The sequence below is a fragment of the Macaca thibetana genome, chromosome 18, assembly GCF_024542745.1.
Source record: "Macaca thibetana thibetana isolate TM-01 chromosome 18, ASM2454274v1, whole genome shotgun sequence".
NCBI classification, from domain to species: domain Eukaryota; kingdom Metazoa; phylum Chordata; class Mammalia; order Primates; family Cercopithecidae; genus Macaca; species Macaca thibetana.
Genome location: NC_065595.1, coordinates 19,669,245 through 19,688,540, shown reverse-complemented (window position 1 = coordinate 19,688,540; position 19,296 = coordinate 19,669,245). Strand labels below are relative to the sequence as shown.

Genomic DNA, 19,296 nt, shown 5'->3' with positions numbered 1-19,296 from the left:
GTGATCTACCGGCAAGGCAGCAGTGAGGCTGGGGGAGGGGCGCCCGCCATTGCTGAGGGTTAAGTAGGTAAACAAAGCTGCTGGGAAGCTCGAACTGGGTGGAGCTCACAGCAGCTCAAGGAAACCTGCCTGTCTCTGTAGACTCCACCTCTGGGGAGAGGGCACAGTAAACTAAACAAACGCAGCAGACACCTCTGCAGACGCAAACGACTCTGTCTGACAGCTTTGAAGAGAGCAGTGGATCTCCCAACACAGAGGTTGAGATCTGAGAAGGGACAGACTCCCTGCTCAAGTGGGTCCCTGACCCCTGAGTAGCCTAACTGGGAGACATCCCCCACTAGGGGCAGTCTAACACCCCACACCTCACAGGGAGGAGTACACCCCTGAGAGGAAGCTTCCAAAGCAAGAATCAGACAGGTACACTCGCTGTTCAGAAATATTCTATCTTCTGCAGCCTCTGCTGCTGATACCCAGGCAAACAGGGTCTGGAGTGGACCTCAAGCAATCTCCAACAGACCTACAGCTGAGGGTCCTGACTGTTAGAAGGAAAACTATCAAACAGGAAGGACACCTACACCAAAACCCCATCAGTACATCACCATCATCAAAGACCAGAGGCAGATAAAACAACAAAGATGGGGAAAAAGCAGGGCAGAAAAGCTGGAAATTCAAAAAATAAGAGCGCATCTCCCCCGACAAAGGGACGCAGCTCATCGCCAGCAACGGATCAAAGCTGGACGGAGAATGACTTTGACGAGATGAGAGAAGAAGGCTTCAGTCCATCAAATTTCTCAGAGCTAAAGGAGGAATTACGTACCCAGCGCAAAGAAACTAAAAATCTTGAAAAAAAAGTGGAAGAATTGATGGCTAGAGTAATTAATGCAGAGAAGGTCCTAAACGAAATGAAAGAGATGAAAACTATGACACGAGAAATACGTGACAAATGCACAAGCTTCAGTAACCGACTCGATCAACTGGAAGAAAGAGTATCTGCGATTGAGGATCAAATGAATGAAATGAAGCGAGAAGAGAAACCAAAAGAAAAAAGAAGAAAAAGAAATGAACAAAGCCTGCAAGAAGTATGGGATTATGTAAAAAGACCAAATCTACGTCTGATTGGGGTGCCTGAAAGTGAGGGGGAAAATGGAACCAAGTTGGAAAACACTCTTCAGGATATCATCCAGGAGAACTTCCCCAACCTAGTAGGGCAGGCCAACATTCAAATCCAGGAAATACAGAGAACGCCACAAAGATACTCCTCGAGAAGAGCAACTCCAAGACACATAATTGCCAGATTCACCAAAGTTGAAATGAAGGAAAAAATCTTAAGGGCAGCCAGAGAGAAAGGTCGGGTTACCCACAAAGGGAAGCCCATCAGACTAACAGCAGATCGCTCGGCAGAAACTCTACAAGCCAGAAGAGAGTGGGGTCCAGTATTCAACATTCTTAAAGAAAAGAATTTTCAACCCAGAATTTCATATCCAGCCAAACTAAGTTTCATAAGTGAAGGAGAAATAAAATCCTTTACAGATAAGCAAATGCTTAGAGATTTTGTCACCACTAGGCCTGCCTTACAAGAGACCCTGAAGGAAGCACTAAACATGGAAAGGAACAACCGGTATCAGCCATTGCAAAAGCATGCCAAAATGTAAAGACCATCGAGGCTAGGAAGAAACTGCATCAACTAACGAGCAAAATAACCAGTTAATATCATAATGGCAGGATCAAGTTCACACATAACAATCTTAACCTTAAATGTAAATGGACTAAATGCTCCAATTAAAAGACACAGACTGGCAAACTGGATAAAGAGTCAAGACCCATCAGTCTGCTGTATTCAGGAGACCCATCTCACACGCAGAGACATACATAGGCTCAAAATAAAGGGAAGGAGGAAGATTTACCAAGCAAATGGAGAACAAAAAAAAGCAGGGGTTGCAATACTAGTCTCTGATAAAACAGACTTTAAACCATCAAAGATCAAAAGAGACAAAGAAGGCCATTACATAATGGTAAAGGGATCAATTCAAAAGGAAAAGCTAACTATCCTAAATATATATACACCCAATACAGGAGCACCCAGATTCATAAAGCAAGTCCTTAGAGACTTACAAAGAGACTTAGACTCCCATACAATAATAATGGGAGACTTCAACACTCCACTGTCAACATTAGACAGATCAACGAGACAGAAAGTTAACAAGGATATCCAGGAATTGAACTCATCTCTGCAGCAAGCAGACCTAATAGACATCTATAGAACTCTCCACCCCAAATCAACAGAATATACATTCTTCTCAGCACCACATCATACTTACTCCAAAATTGACCACGTAATTGGAAGTAAAGCACTCCTCAGCAAATGTACAAGAACAGAAATTATAACAAACTGTCTCTCAGACCACAGTGCAATCAAACTAGAACTCAGGACTAAGAAACTCAATCAAAACCGCTCAACTACATGGAAACTGAACAACCTGCTCCTGAATGACTACTGGGTACATAACGAAATGAAGGCAGAAATAAAGATGTTCTTTGAAACCAATGAGAACAAAGATACAACATACCAGAATCTCTGGGACACATTTAAAGCAGTGTGTAGAGGGAAATTTATAGCACTAAATGCCCACAAGAGAAAGCAGGAAAGATCTAAAATTGACACTCTAACATCGCAATTAAAAGAACTAGAGAAGCAAGAGCAAACACATTCGAAAGCTAGCAGAAGGCAAGAAATAACTAAGATCAGAGCAGAACTGAAGGAGATAGAGACACAAAAAAACCCTCCAAAAAATCAATGAATCCAGGAGTTGGTTTTTTGAAAAGATCAACAAAATTGACAGACCACTAGCAAGACTAATAAAGAAGAAAAGAGAGAAGAATCAAATCGACGCAATTAAAATGATAAAGGGGATATCACCACCGACCCCACAGAAATACAAACTACCATCAGAGAATACTATAAACACCTCTATGCAAATAAACTGGAAAATCTAGAAGAAATGGATAATTTCCTGGACACTTACACTCTTCCAAGACTAAACCAGGAAGAAGTTGAATCCCTGAATAGACCAATAGCAGGCTCTGAAATTGAGGCAACAATTAATAGCCTACCAACCAAAAAAAGTCCAGGACCAGATGGATTCACAGCTGAATTCTACCAGAGGTACAAGGAGGAGTTGGTACCATTCCTTCTGAAACTATTCCAATCAATAGAAAAAGAGGGAATCCTCCCTAACTCATTTTATGAGGCCAACATCATCCTGATACCAAAGCCTGGCAGAGACACAACAAAAAAAGAGAATTTTAGACCAATATCCCTGATGAACATCGATGCAAAAATCCTCAATAAAATACTGGCAAACCGGATTCAGCAACACATCAAAAAGCTTATCCACCATGATCAAGTGGGCCTCATCCCTGGGATGCAAGGCTGGTTCAACATTCGCAAATCAATAAACATAATCCAGCATATAAACAGAACCAAAGACAAGAACCACATGATTATCTCAATAGATGCAGAAAAGGCTTTTGACAAAATTCAACAGCCCTTCATGCTAAAAACGCTCAATAAATTCGGTATTGATGGAACGTACCTCAAAATAATAAGAGCTATTTATGACAAACCCACAGCCAATATCATACTGAATGGGCAAAAACTGGAAAAATTCCCTTTGAAAACTGGCACAAGACAGGGATGCCCTCTCTCACCACTCCTATTCAACATAGTGTTGGAAGTTCTGGCTAGGGCAATCAGGCAAGAGAAAGAAATCAAGGGTATTCAGTTAGGAAAAGAAGAAGTCAAATTGTCCCTGTTTGCAGATGACATGATTGTATATTTAGAAAACCCCATTGTCTCAGCCCAAAATCTCCTTAAGCTGATAAGCAACTTCAGCAAAGTCTCAGGATACAAAATTAATGTGCAAAAATCACAAGCATTCTTATACACCAGTAACAGACAAACAGAGAGCCAAATCAGGAATGAACTTCCATTCACAATTGCTTCAAAGAGAATAAAATACCTAGGAATCCAACTTACAAGGGATGTAAAGGACCTCTTCAAGGAGAACTACAAACCACTGCTCAGTGAAAAAAAAGAGGACACAAACAAATGGAAGAACATACCATGCTCATGGATAGGAAGAATCAATATCGTGAAAATGGCCATACTGCCCAAGGTAATTTATAGATTCAATGCCATCCCCATCAAGCTACCAATGAGTTTTTCTTCACAGAATTGGAAAAAACTGCTTTAAAGTTCATATGGAACCAAAAAAGAGCCCGCATCTCCAAGACAATCCTAAGTCAAAAGAACAAAGCTCGAGGCATCACGCTACCTGACTTCAAACTATACTACAAGGCTACAGTAACCAAAACAGCATGGTACTTGTACCAAAACAGAGATATATACAGATATAAATATAGTGGTGCTTTATTCATGGAAAGACGTAATTCTTACCTCTGTGTAACATCTTCCTCTTTCTAGGCAAATTCAGGGCAAATAAAAGGAAACAAACTTTGCACAGCTGGGAGAAACTCTGATACCAAGAGTGAGTAAACACTGAAAATAATATTTTTACAAAGGAGTTTGAATACATTCACGGATATTAGGTCCTACTGGGTTGTTAGAAGGAAGTATTTTAGTACACTCTTTTCTTTTTCTTTTTTCTTTTTTGAGACGAAATCTCGCTCTGTCGCCCGGGCTGAAGTGCGGGGGTGCGATCTCGGTTTACTGCGACCTCTGCCTCCCGGGTTCAAGCAATTCTCTGCCTCAGCCTCCCAAGTAGTTGGGATTACAGGCACCCGCCACAACGCCCGGCTAATTTTTGTATTTTTTAATAGAGATGAGGTTTCTCCATTTTGGCCAGGCTGGTCTTGAACTCCCACTCTTTTCTTTTTTACTTTGATCTCAGAAAAGCAATTTTTGCTGTACTTTAATCTTTAGATGATTCATTCTAAATCTCAGAAAATAAAAATGTTGATAAAAGATAAACTACCAGCCATATTTACTTTATTAAAACAATATCTTGTAAATGGGTATTTTTAATTTCTGAAAAAAAAAATAATTCTTTTGAAACCACATAGAAAAGACACTTGTTTTTATTATAGGTCATTATGAGAAATCTGTTTATTAGAGACATCAGTTTTAATGAATCAAAGACACATAAAGATATAACTATCTACTGAAACTTTTGATATTTAAATTACAAAAGTAAGATAAGAAGGCATCTTTTAACAAAAAGTATGTTGTAATATAGAAACATAACAGTTAAAGCTAAAGCTACTTCTTGTTTTACCTAGAGATAATTTCTGCTCTAAGTGCGGTGTGTTTCACTTCAGAACTTTTTAATGAAGTAAGCATATGTTTTGATGAATTTACACGTGGAAATTTTTTGCAGTAGATTTAGGGGCACAGGTAGTTTTGGGTACCTTGATGAATTGCATCGTGGTAAAGTTGGACTTTTTAAGTATACCCATCACCTGAATAGTATACATTGTATACTAATAAATAAATAGCTTTTCATCACTCACTCCTTTCCCATCCTCCTTCCTTCTGAGTCTCCAATGTTCATGATACTACTCTGTATGCCCCTGCATACCCAGAGCTTATCCCCCATTTGTAAGTGAGAACATGTGGTATTTGATTTTCTGTTTCTGAGTTATTTCACTTAGGATAATGGCCTCCAATTTCATCCAAGTTGCTGCAAAAGAAATTGTTTTGTTCTTTTCTGATGGATCAGTAGTATCCCATTATACATCACGTTTTCTTTATCCACTCATCAGTTGATGGGCACTTAGGTTGATTCCATATCTTTGCAATTGTGAATTGTGCTGTCATAAACATATGCATGCAGGTATCTTTCTGATAAAAGCACTTCATTTTCTTTGGGTGAATACCCAGTAGTGGGATTGCTTTATTGAATGGTAGATCAACTTTTAGATCTTTGAGAAATCTCCATGCTGTTTTCCATAGAGATTGTGCTAGTTTACATTCCCACCAACAGTGCATATGGGAACACTTTTTCCTGCATCCATACCAACATCCACAGTTTTTTGACTTTTTAATAATGGCCATTCTGACTGGGGTAGGATGATATCTCACTGTGGTTTTAATATGCATTTCTCTGATGATTTTTGATGTTAAACATGTTTTTCATCAGTTTGTTGGTCATTTGTGTATCATCTTTTAAAAATATGTCTGTTCATGTCATCTGCCCACTTTTTAATGAGATTATTCATTTTTTCTTGCTGATTTGAGTTCCTTGTATAGGTTGGTGCGAAAGTAACTGTGGTTTTTGGCATTACTTTTAATGGCAAAAGCCACAATAACTTTTGCACCACAGTACTAGATTGTGGAAATTAATCCTTTGTTGGATGCATAGTTTGCAAATATTTTCTCTAAATCTGTAGGTTGTCCATTTACTCTGTTGATTCTTTCTTTTGCTGTGCAGAAGCCTTTTAGTTTAATTAAGCCTCATTTATTTATTTTTGCTTTTGTTACATTTGCTGTGGGGTCTTAATCATAAATTTCTTGCCTAGGCCCATGGTCAAAAACATTTTTCCTAGGTTTCCTTCTGAAATTTCTGTGGTTTTTAGGTCTTAGTTTAAGTCTTTAATCAATCCTGAGTTAATTTTTATACATACACATAGAAATATTTTGTATGTGTACATTGTGTATACTTGAACAAAATGATATTATATTGCAGGTGTTATTCAGAAACTTGCTTTTATTAAAAAGTATATTGGTGTTTTCTCCACATTGATAAATAGAATTAACTCCTTTGAAAAATTATAGCATAATTGGGATTGCTAATAATTGCATAATTGCAAAAATTGCAGTAGTTCATGAAATGAAAACGCTAAAACTTTAATGTTTACTCTTCTTTTGAGATCTTTGAAAGCATATGTAGCCTGGGTGAGGTGGCTCATTCCTTTAATCCCAGCACTTTGGGAGGCCCAGCCGGGTGGATCACTTGAGGCCAGGAGTTGGAGACCAGCCTGGCCAACATGGTGAAACTCTGTCTTTACTGAAAATACAAAAATTAGCTCTGTATAGTGGTGCACGTCTGTAATTCTGGCTACTTGAGAGGCTGAGGCATGAGACTCACTTGAACCCAGGAGACAGCGGTTGCATTGAGCTGAGATAATGCCACTGCACTCCAGTCTGAATGACAGAGTGAGACTGTCTCAAAAAACAAAAAAGTAAAAGCATACGTATTCATTGATAATAATTTAGGATGGAGCCGTATTTTCAAAAGCAACTTACCAGTGACTATTGATTTTTCACTTCTTTAAAGGCTGTATTTGACAAGTCAACAATAAGCTGTACTTTTTAAAGTATTACCATATATGTGGCAAAACAAAGACAAAATTAAAATGTTTCCAGTAATTAATGATTAAAGTTGGGAGTAACTTTTCTGTAGAGTGAAACAAACAAAACTTTTAGGATCTTAAAACTGTGCTGTTACCACTTAAGGAGAAAACAGGAAAAAAATTTATACAACCACTTAACTTCTATCTCTCTTTCAAAATCCAATCTTCTTATAGTACAAATAAACTGGTTATTTGCAAGGAGACTAAAATTACACACAAAAGCAGAGAGTGATTGGGCTGCCTGTTATTTTGTGCAATTTCATCTTAACAGCAGAACAGAGTGGCCTCTGAAGCTGCCCCAGGGCTGGTCATCTGTGAAAAGTAATATCAGAGATACATTTCTTTTTATCTCTTTTGAGAATGCTCACATCCTTTCTCTCTCTGTCTCTGTGTGTCTCTCTCTGTCTCTTTCTCTCCCCTTCTCATAACATTTTTGACTATAAGCTTCTATTACTTACAGAGGAAATATTTCAAAGAAGATGATTTTGGTAGATTTTCTAGCTAGTTGTTAAAAAAGATAGTTGTTTAGAAATGTGATGGCCATCCCTTATAAAATTATTTAACCATTCATTCTATTAGCTCAATTTTACTAAGATTTATTTTTTTGGAATAAGAATAGCCAACATTAAATTAGTGCTGTGTGCCAGTTGTTGTCACAGTAATCCCTTTAATGAGGTCATAATATTATTTCCAAACTATAGACTAAATAAGTGAAATCCAGCTTGGTTACATGGCTTGTTGAAGACCACACAGCTAATCAGCAATAGAGCCAGAATTTAAAGTCATACTGTATTTGTCTCAGACCCCACACACTCAATCTTTCCATTTTATTAATTATATTGGGTAAAACTAATTAATTGAGTTATGGTTTCATAGAAACATTCCTTGGAAATATAGATGCATACATTTGTAAATGTTTTCTACATGAAAGGGCAGTTTGACACAGATCTAAATTTTTGTGAAGATAAAATGAAGGGCATCAATAAGGCAAAATAACCACAAACAAAATAAAAGTAGTGATCTTAAATGCTTACCCCTATTTTATTCTACTCCCAAAGGGAACAACACCATATTCTATATCATTCAAATTTCTGATATCTGTGAGAAAAAAATCTGTACACAAACAACTAATAAATAAAATGTAGTATGGTCATTTTCAAACAAAATTTAGACTGATATGCTTAAAATCAACTATGCTTTTTTGACAGATGTATGAATTACAAGAACTAAAAATAAGATCCTCTTTAAAGTTCTGAAAGTAAATTTGATTCTATTTCTCTCCATTATTTTCTTTAGGACCTCAGGTATATATTGAAATTACTATAAGCAGTCAATTTTCTCTGTAGCTCTTAAAATATTACATTTACTTTAGAAATATGAATGATTACTTCAACAATATGATTCAAACATGGACTTCTTAATTTTCAAATTACCTCTTTCCTTGTAACCCAAATATACTCATTTTTGCAATTATATTTGGGTCAGTCTCATATAAAGAATTTCAGTCCTCCAGCAGAATGGCTGTCACCTGAGATGCTACTGCCACTCTTGCTGGAGTGCCATGACAGTCCAGCTACCCCAGCCAGAGAGCCTCCCACCAATGGTACCCTGGGCACCCGCACCAGAGCACCTACACCAGAGGCCCTGAAAGAAGACAGCCCAGGAGTCCAGAGCTGAGCCTTGCCCCCTGAAACTATCCAGCAATGAAGCCTTTCAACTACCCTAACTTGCACCACAGTAAAAGCCTCAAGGGCAGTGAAGAGCATAAAAACAAAAAGCCCCATCCAAAGGACAGCTACTTCAAAGGATAAAGAATCATCAGCCCACAAAGTGAAAAACAAAAACAGAGCAAGAACTCTGCAACTCTAAAAGCCAGTGCGTCCACTTAGCTCTAAACCATCACACTTGCTTCTTAGCAATTGATCATAACCAATGTGAAATGGCTCCAATCTCAGACATAGAATTCTGAATCTGGATGGATAGGAAGCTCCTTGAGATACAAGAGAAGGAAGAAGCCCAATCCAAGGAAAACAGGAAAATGATCCAAGAGTTGAAAGATGACACAATCATTTTAAGAAAGAAAGAGATGGAACCTCTGGAAAGGAAAAATTTACTACAGGAATTTCAAATTGCAGTTGGAAGTATTAACTACAGAATAAACCAAGCGAAGGAAAGGATCTCAGAGCTTGAAGACCACTCCTTTGAAGCAATGCAGGCAGAGAAAAATTTAAAAAATTCAAAATGAACAAAACCTCTCAGAAATGTGAGATTATATAAAGGGACCAAATCTATGACTCATTGGCATTCCAGAAACAGAAGGAGGGAGATCAAGTAGCTTGGAAAGCATGTTTAAGGATATAGTCCCCCCAAATTTTCCCAATCATGCTAGAGAGGTCAACCTCATGCAAATTTGGGAAATTCACAGAACACCTTTGTGTCACTACACAAGACAAAACGCTGTGGAGAAAAGGGAATACATATACACTGTTGGTATGAATGAAATTTGTTCAGCCACTGTGGAAAGCAATGTGAATATTTCTCAAAGACCTTGAAACAAAACTACCATTCAACCCAGTAGTTCCACTATCTGGTATATACTGAAATTAAAATAAATCTTTCTACCTGAAAGACACATGCACTAGTGAGATGGTTTGGCTCTGTGTCCCCACCCAAATCTCATCTTGAATGTAATCCCCATAATCTCTACGTGTGAAAGCCAGAAAGAAAACAGTGATTGCCGCAAACAAACGAAAACCCGCAAACCAAACCAAGCCAAATGAAAGCAAAAACAGTATCAATTGGCTTGAGAGGTGTTAAAAAGCAAAGTCACAGGCCAGAAACCTTTCTGTTTCTATTAATATGTGTTGCCACAGAGGATATCAATAAGAAAAAGTAAGGTTCCTTTTTAAAAAGGAACAAGAAGGAAGATTTAAGAGGAAACTCATAGGAAAGGCTGTGAGAATAGTAAATATATGCAAAAATGAAAATGAGTTGACATTTCACACCCATAAGTCAATGGGTATGTCTGACCATACCACGTGTTGAGGAGTGTATGGGGCAAGTGGAACTCTCATATACTTTAATGGCAGTGCAGATTCATACAAACACATAATAAGCAATTTTTTTGATAGCTGGAGATTGAAGATCTTAATACCTTTTTGGCTCATCCATTCTACTGAAAATATACTTCAAATTATTATTGTTAGAGCCTGGAAATTAGGAGACTTCAGTTTTAGAGGTGTTGAAATATTTTTTAAAAATTGCATTTTAGAATGGATGCAATACATAGAAGAAGTTTTCACACATGTGGACAAAATTGTATACTAGAGTGTTCACAGTGATACTGTTTCTACTAGGGAATATCTGGCAATTACCAGTGTCAATCAGCAGGAACATGGAAAAATAAATTAGGGCGCGGTAATAGAGTGAAGTGACATATTCGGTGAAATGAACAAACTAAAGGTACTAAATCACACAAACACAATATTGAGTAAATAATAAATCAGCTGTATGAGGATATACATGGTAAGATATTTTTTACATATAATTTTAAATGATATAAAACAATGCTGCTTATTGTTGCATTTATATATAATAAAGATATAAAGTTGCGTTACCGAAATCAAGACTCTGGTTGTGAGTGATGGAAATGCTACCAGAGATTAACTCCAAAGTCTTTATTATATTTGTACAGCTTTATCTTTCAAGGTTTACGGTAGCTACACAATTGTTAACAGTATTCTGTTTAGATTTTATGCATCTGATATATTTCATAATGTAGCATTATTTAAATGCAATCTGGTACAACAATTTTTTTAAGTAAAAACTAAGGAAAATATATTCCATTCTCTTTAGTACAGACAGTTCCTGACTTACAGTGTTTCAATTTTAAATTTTTTGACTTTACAATGATGCAAAAGCAATAAGCGTTCAGTAGAAAACACAGTTTTGAAGTATAGGCTAGCTTTTCCTGGGCTAGCAATGTGTAGTAAGATATTCTCTCACCATGCTTGGCAGCTGCAAGGACCTACAGCTTCCAATCAGCTACATGATCAAGAGAATACAAGTACTCTACTGTATACCACATTGCCAGATGACTCTGCCCAATTGTAGACTAATGAAATTGTTCTGAGAACATTTTTGTAGGTTAGATGTATTAAGTGCGATTTCAAATGAACGATATTTTCAACTTGCAGTGAATTTATTGGCACAGAACATAACCCCATTAAAAGTTGAGAAACATTTGTTCTTTAACCCCATGACATGGTGACAGGAGGTTGGGGGGATGTCAAAGGGGCAATGAAAGGGTTTGATGAAACAGGGTCCCAAAATATTCTGAAATGAATGTGACTCAGGTATTCTCTAAAGCCGCAAAGGGCTATCTGTTTAAATTACAGATGGAGGTCCTTGTTTCATATTATAAATCGATTTCACTGGACCGTCAATCACAAATGGGGTGTTCTAATTTTTCATGCTGTTTAGCAGAGAGTGGTGAGAACCTTCCCATGTAACTACTAGTCATTTGTTTAATTCGGGAATAACTATGAAGTTTTAAGTTAATAAGGACTCTACTTAGCCTTGATCTCTTGAGCTTTTATCTTGAGACCTAATTATAATTATTATTACATTAGTAAGAAGCCACTTCTCTTATTCATAGATCATAGTGAAATATGTACTTTATTTAAAACATCCCTATTAGGTAGATCAAAGGATTTTGTTACATTTTATTTCATAATCGCTCAGACTGAGAAGAGACCACTCTTTATATAAAAGCAGATGTTGATGAACAGCAAAAGTTTTACTTGTTTTAGTCCTAAATTAATAGACTCAGAATATTATATATTATATATGTGCATTTTCTATCATTTTCTGTTGTATTTAGTCTTTATAGAAAATGATGCATAAAATAAAAATAGAATATTTTTTCTAATAATAAGAATGGTATTCTATAATTAAAAATGACATTCTCTTCTCTTAAGCCAGTAATTATTTAGAAATTTTAATATACAGATGAATATTACTGACTCTAACGTTCTACCTGTAAGAGGAAAAAAAAAGGTTGGAATTTCATTAGTTTGACACAGTAAAGTGACGTAGCACTGATTCCTATTTACCCCCTTTCCAAACTGATCACTTGTAAAAGTTGGTACTTCTCTATTAAGATTCAAAAGTTGCACGGCTGGGCTCTCGGGCTCATTCCTGTAATCCTAGCACTTTGGGAGGCCAAGGCGGGCAGATCACTTGAGCTTAGGAGTTCGAGACCAGCCTGGACAACATGGCAAAACCCTGTCTTTACCAAAAATACAAAAACTAACTGGGCATTATGATGTACATCTATGGTCCCAGCTATTTGGGAGGCTGAGGCCTGAGAATCGCTTAAGCCTGGGAGGTAGAGGTTGTAGTGAGCCTGGGCAACAGAGCAAGACCCCATCTATAAAAGAAAAAAAAAGATTCAAAAGTTGCAGTTTGTCATCCCACTCAAAACTGGTCTTCCACTCATCTTATATAGGTTCCAAGAAAGATCTATACTTCTCAGTGGTTCCTCTTATTTATACAGGATATCCAGGATGGTACAGCTAAAGAAAGACTTGACAAAAACTACTTCCCTCATAATCACTAAAATATTTTAAATGGCAATGGAGAAACCACAGGGCATCTTGATTTTCTAAACCAGACAGCCAGAGACCAAAATGGCTTGAATCTACAGTGTGGAACATTCCTTGGCAAATTCAGCTTGTTCCTGTAATCTAATCTCTCCTGCATATGTTTGCAGGTTAATCTTCTTTAAATACCACTTCTGATATGCCACTTCTCTGGCTAAATACCCCTTGCCTCTTCAGCTGGAATGATTTATATTTCAGTTTGAATTTTCAATATTATAATATGGAAACAAAATATCACACATATGTTTCAAAATGCTGCAAGGATCTGAATACTGACTGGGTAATACATTGGGATATGGTTGAAGCTCTAACCCTGAGTCATTAGTAAAGAAAAATGCTGCTTTTCTTTTTTTTTTTTTTTTTTTTCTGAGATGGAATCTCACTCTGCCTCCCAGGCTGGAGTGCAGTGGTGCGATCTTGGCTCACTACAACCTCCGTCTCCCGGGTTCAAGCAGTTCTCTGCCTCAGCCTCCCAAGTAGCTGGGATCACAGGCAACAGCCGCCACGCCCGGCTATGTTTTTGTATTTTTAATAGAGACAGGATTTCACCAGCTTGTCAGGCTGGTCTTGAACTCCTGACCTCGTGACCAAACCTCCTCGGCCTCCCAAAGTGCTGGGATTACAGGCGTAAGCCACTGCGCCCGACCCAAAGATGCTGATTTTAAGATCTAAAAAGTATCAGACAACAGCAGACAATACCTCAGGCAGAAAGAAGGAGAGAAAAAAAATTATGGATTTAAGAGATCAAGAGACCAGAAGAACAAAGTATAGTGGCTTAGGAAATGTTCAGAAAATGCTGATTGTGTGGAAGCAAAACCTCTTTCTCCCCACACTGGGGGAATACCACTACCGAAAAGAAAACAAAACGAAAAAAGCTATCCTTAGTGAAATGTCGACGAACCACAAAAGCAGTAGTTGAAACTCCTGGAGGTTCTTGGGGAAATAGAATAATGAGGAGGTTCAGGCTACTGCAGGCTCTCCCCAGTGCTCATCTTCTTCTGTTACCTTCTGTCTGCTCCTGTGTCCTGGGCCTTCCCTGGTGTATCTTACGCTTTGGAAGAAAGGGAAGTCAATAGAAAAGCAACAGCAAGGTTTGTTTCTCACTAAAATAACAATTTTCTTATTAGTAATAATAACAGTAGTGATAATAGCCAATATTTATAGAATGTGTAAGCCAGAATACAAACTCTGATACTTGAGTTTCAGCCTCAAGATCATTTCTTTACAACTGTATTTTCTGGTGGCAATATTTTGTTGCACTACCTCAACTTGTGGTCCACAGATTCTGACTGGTAAGCCAATTTTGTCTCCTATAACACATAAGCACGCTTAGCATCTGCTCTCTTTTTCTCACCTTCCAAGTTTAGATGAGAAAGAAAAAGCAAACAGATCTTTAAGGAGTCTATGATACTTACGATCAAGTACTTGTGATTATTTTTGAATGAGAATGCATTTTGCACAGTAATTCCACATTGGGGATTAAAAGACTTATATTTTAGTCTTGCTTGTACATTTCATAAGCTGTGTGACTCAGAGGAAGTCACTTGGTTTAGAACTGGCGCTATTAAAACAGCTAGAGGTGAGTCTTTAGAGAATACATACATATATATTGTTATTTGAAACAGAAGTGAATGCATGTGAGTACTTGATTGTTTTTTTGGGTACATGGTTTGGTATGGTCATTTTCACAATAGTGATTCTACCCATCCATGAGGATGGGATGTGTTTTTATTTGTGTTATCTATGACTTCTTTATCTTTCTGAAAGATGATTCAAATATATACAGATGTGTGTGTGTGTCTGTATTCCAATTTTAGAAATGTATGCCAAAAATATCTGACAAGTGCATGAGATTCACATCTGAGGTTGTCTATTATAAAGCTTATATAAGTTGTCTATTATACCCGCAAGGGTATAAGTCTTCACTCTCTTGACTTCCGTGGAATCACCAACACCTAACAGAGTGCCTGGCATAACAGAATAAACATTAGGGAATTTTGTTGCATATTTCATTAAAGTGAAACTGTCCTTACGGGGTTAACGTGAATTTGCCGTGGAATTACCAACATCTAACAAAGTGCCTGGCATAACAGAATAAACGTTAGGGTCTTTTGTTGCATATTTCATTAAAGTGAAACTGTCCTTGCAGGGTTAACATGAATTACATACCAGGTTCTGAACAGAAGTATGGTTATAATTAAGCACTAATCAGGCCACATTTTGACCCACTTTCCTGTAACCTAAACTCAATAGCATTAGATACTGACCATTTACATCCCCACTGTTCCTATGGATAGGTTCTCTAATGTTAGAGTTATAATGCTTTTGTTTAAGAATTGCTTAAGAGGTTTTTCAGATCTTGAATTCCAGTGGAAGGGCTGATACCAACCAGTTTGAAGACCCGTGCCGAGGAATCGAATCAGCATGAGAATGCAACTTTTTCATCTGCCATTCCATGACCTCTGCACTCTGTTTGATCCAGGATTCCAACACCTCAGCTTACTCCAGGCCCCTAGAAATCTCTAGCCCCAAACTCCTTAGGGAGATGAATTAGAGGTTTCCTCCCACTTCCTGGTTCAGTGGCCTTACAATTAAAACTATTTTCTGCTGCAGCCTTCGTGTTGGCATATTGACTTACCACACATCAGGCAATGGACCTATTAGGATCACCAAAGAACAATATATGTCACTTGTAACTCCTTAAATAATAAGTGTATTTAAATAATCATGGTAAATCTATTTAAATAAAATAGAAGGCAGGTGTTTAAAAATGATGTATATTTCTACTTACTAGCAGAGAAAGTGCTCATTAGATACAGTAAAACAATAAAGCAACTGGTAAAACAGCACATACAGTATAAGACCTGCCTTATAAAGAATATATCCATGTTCTAAGAATGTATGTGTTGGATATGGTATGGTAAAGTTGGTGCAGCCACAGGAGGAGACAAGAGTGAGACTTTGAGGTAGGAAGTATATTACAATGAGAGGCCCCAGAGAGAGGAATCACTAAATGCCGCACAGGACCACAGCGGAAAACACCAATGTCGTCAGAAGAGAGAGCAGCAAGAGGAAAGTCTAGGCCAGAGGCTTATTTGGAGTTTCTGTGGGAAAGGCAAGGCTGGCCAGAGTGCACAGTTTAAGACCGGCTGCTCTGAATAATTCTGGTGGGCTTTGGGATGTAGGAGCAGTCACTGGTTGCCTAGTACCTGATCCTGGGATAACAGCAGGGGAAACATTGACTTGGTGTGTGACAATTCAATAAGGCAGTGGTTAGGGCTATAGATTTGGGATGGGTTGGTTTGCCTAGGAAAGACGTGCTTCAGCTGTGCCCTTTAGTGTCTCTAAGAACTCACTAACCCTGGGTAGGGCAGCTTCTCCCTCGGCTGAGAGGCTACAAGCACCAGAACATCAAGAATACAGAAAATAAGAAAATGTAGCTACTACCGTTGGCTCTCTGATAAATGGAAGCCACACAGACAAATATAAAAATCTGAGAAAACAGAGCAGAAATATGGATATCACTATATCTATATTTGTATCCAAAGATTTAATTATAGAAATCCCCAAATATTAATGGTAACTATCAATGAATGTGGGATTAACTATCATGTTTTTAGACAGCTAACATTCATTGATTATTATTTTACCTGATAATCTGATAATCACCTCTCATTTAGCCCTCTCAACAACCATATTTGTTAGGCTCTGTCATTATTTGTATTATAGTGAGAAAAGACTAAAAGAGGTTGAGTGACTTTTTACAAGTCATGCACAGCTAGTGAAGTTCACAGCAGGGGCTCTACAGTCAGTCAGATTCCAAAGAGTATTTTGTTAATGAGCAAATTACATTATGTTTTCTGAACTGCACACTTGATGATGTGTTACTTTTTTAAATGAAAGGAAATACTGGTAGGCATATATTTGAAAAATTGTATGTGTAATTAGTCTATTCTCGCATTGCAATAAATAACTACCCGAGGCTGGGTAATTTATAAAGAGAAGAAGTTTAATTGGCTCACAGTTTCGTAGGCTGTACAGGAAGCATGGCTGGGGAGACCTCAGGAAACTTACAATCATGGTAGAAGACGAAGGGGAAGCAGGCACATTGTACATGACTGGAGTAGGAGGAAGAGAGCAAAGGGGTAGGTGCTTACACTTTTAAACAACCAGATATCATGAGAACTCACTATCAAGAAAACAGCAAGAGGGAAATCCATCCATGATTTAGTCACCTCCCACTAGGCCCCCCCTTCTAAAATTGGAGATTACAATTTGATATGACATTTGAGTGGGGACACAAATCCAAACATGTCAGTACACAAATTATGTATAAATAATATATAAACATACACACAAAAACCTGTGTGTATATGTATGTATGTATGTATGTGAGTATATATGTATTATATATGTGTGTGTGTAAAAACAATAATGTCTTAAAAGTTCTCAGCACAAGTGATGTAAAGTATAAACGTGGGCAAGAGAATAGGATATAAGGATAATAAAGTGAATATTGTCCACTCTTCCTTACTTGCTCTCTTTATGTAAGTGTATATGTGTGTGTCTATAACAGACTTTTTCTTTAACAGTTGTATGTGCATTTGAAAGTTTTTAAAATATATTTTCCAAGGCTATTTTATGTACACTTTTTTTAAATAGTATTTTGGTGATTTTTAGTTAAAGTAAAACAATGTTTTCCAAGGGCAAAAAAGTGAACTGGAGGTCGGAAGGTAGCTGAGTGTGGACTTCTTACGAGCTCTTGCTCCAAAACCTGGAAACGAGGAAAGAGGGCCCTCCCAGGAACCCTGAGAAAAATTGACACAGCAGAGGGAATCCTTTGGTGGGGTGGGTGGAGCTGCCAGCCCACTGTGTGACTGTATTGTTTTGAGTGGGCTCTAAGGTAATTTCCCTGTGCCACTCCATTGACTTAATTAACATTATTAATCTTGGAGGGCATTAAATTAACGAATGATACAAGGGCCAAAAGAGTGATTTATTCCCTTGGATTCTGAATCACAATCAGGAGAGTCTTTATCTGGTGCAACCATTGTTTCATTCTTCATGGAGCAGATTCGAAGGAAGGTATCGATTTCATTCATGGTACTCTGTGAATGAGTATTCTAGGGATCGATTTCATTCATGGTACTCTGTGCCTTCCAAGGAGGTTATGCCTGAGGTTGGCATACTGTGTGGTGGTGGGATTGCCTGTGGTACTTTTGAAGGGAATGCCTTTAAGGAGTAAAACAACTGGATCACTAGGGCTGCTGTTGGGTTCTAGATGGCAACTGTGTGCACATCAGGGCCCCATTAGGCCTGGCTCTATATCTGTATCTTCCTGAGTATGGTAGCATTAGCTGTGTATTTTTTATAATCCATCCCCTATGGGGGTGATGGCTGAGTGGGAGCCAGTCACTTCTGTGTTCAGTATGATGATTCCCTGCACTGCCTTCTGGGTCTGAAGTCATTTCAGGTGTCTCCTTCACCTCTGCCATTTTGGACCAATCTGGTAGCTCCATGTCGCCAGCACTCAGCCCAGTCCCATGCCTTTCTGCTACAATAGTTTTTGAATAACAGACAAGGGAGCAAACCTCTACTGGATCAGTGACAACTTGGTGCTTTCAAGAACAATCAGACACAAGACAGATAGAGTGCTGTTTAACAGCAGCTGAGCTTCAAGTATCTCCTACATTAAAGAATCAAAATTATTGAAGTAGCTTGCAAATGTTAGAAAAAAAATTGAAGCATATATTTAGTTTCTAAGCAGATGAAAAGAAAGCTTTGAGAAAAACTCATCTTGTGCAACATCGTCCTAATGTAATATTCACGTTATTTGAAATTATATTGACCCCATTCATTCCGAATGGAAAGCCAGTAGTAGTACTTGCTGTAAAATGACTACACTGAGGGGAAAAAAGGCAAGTTTTCCAACTTTGGAGAACAGGAATTTACACCTCCACACAAAGTTTGACATTTGCTAAGATAACAAACTTTTTCCTGCTTAAAGTATCTGAAACATCAAATTTGAGCTAACTTCAAAGCCAGCAAGGAGGAATTCAGTGATGTTGGTAGGAAATCCCTTCATTGATTTATGTGAGTACCCTTTCCATTTGCATTCAAAAAACAGGAATCACAAATGTGGCTGGGAACACTGTTTTGTGACCTACTAGATCTCTCTAACTTTCTTTCCCAATCTCCTCACTGTAATTTCTCAGTTTTTTTTCTGAACTGCCTTAGCTGTCTCTTGACTACCTTATCAGAA

The 19,296-nt window shown here is 37.9% G+C and overlaps 1 pseudogene; it reads right to left on the bottom strand.

Annotated features, from left to right (window-relative positions):
• Window positions 1-18,030: 18,030 nt before the first annotated feature.
• LOC126941402 (dynein light chain roadblock-type 1-like) lies at window positions 18,031-18,529 on the bottom strand (annotated as a pseudogene).
• Between the last annotated feature and the right edge of the window lie 767 nt (window positions 18,530-19,296).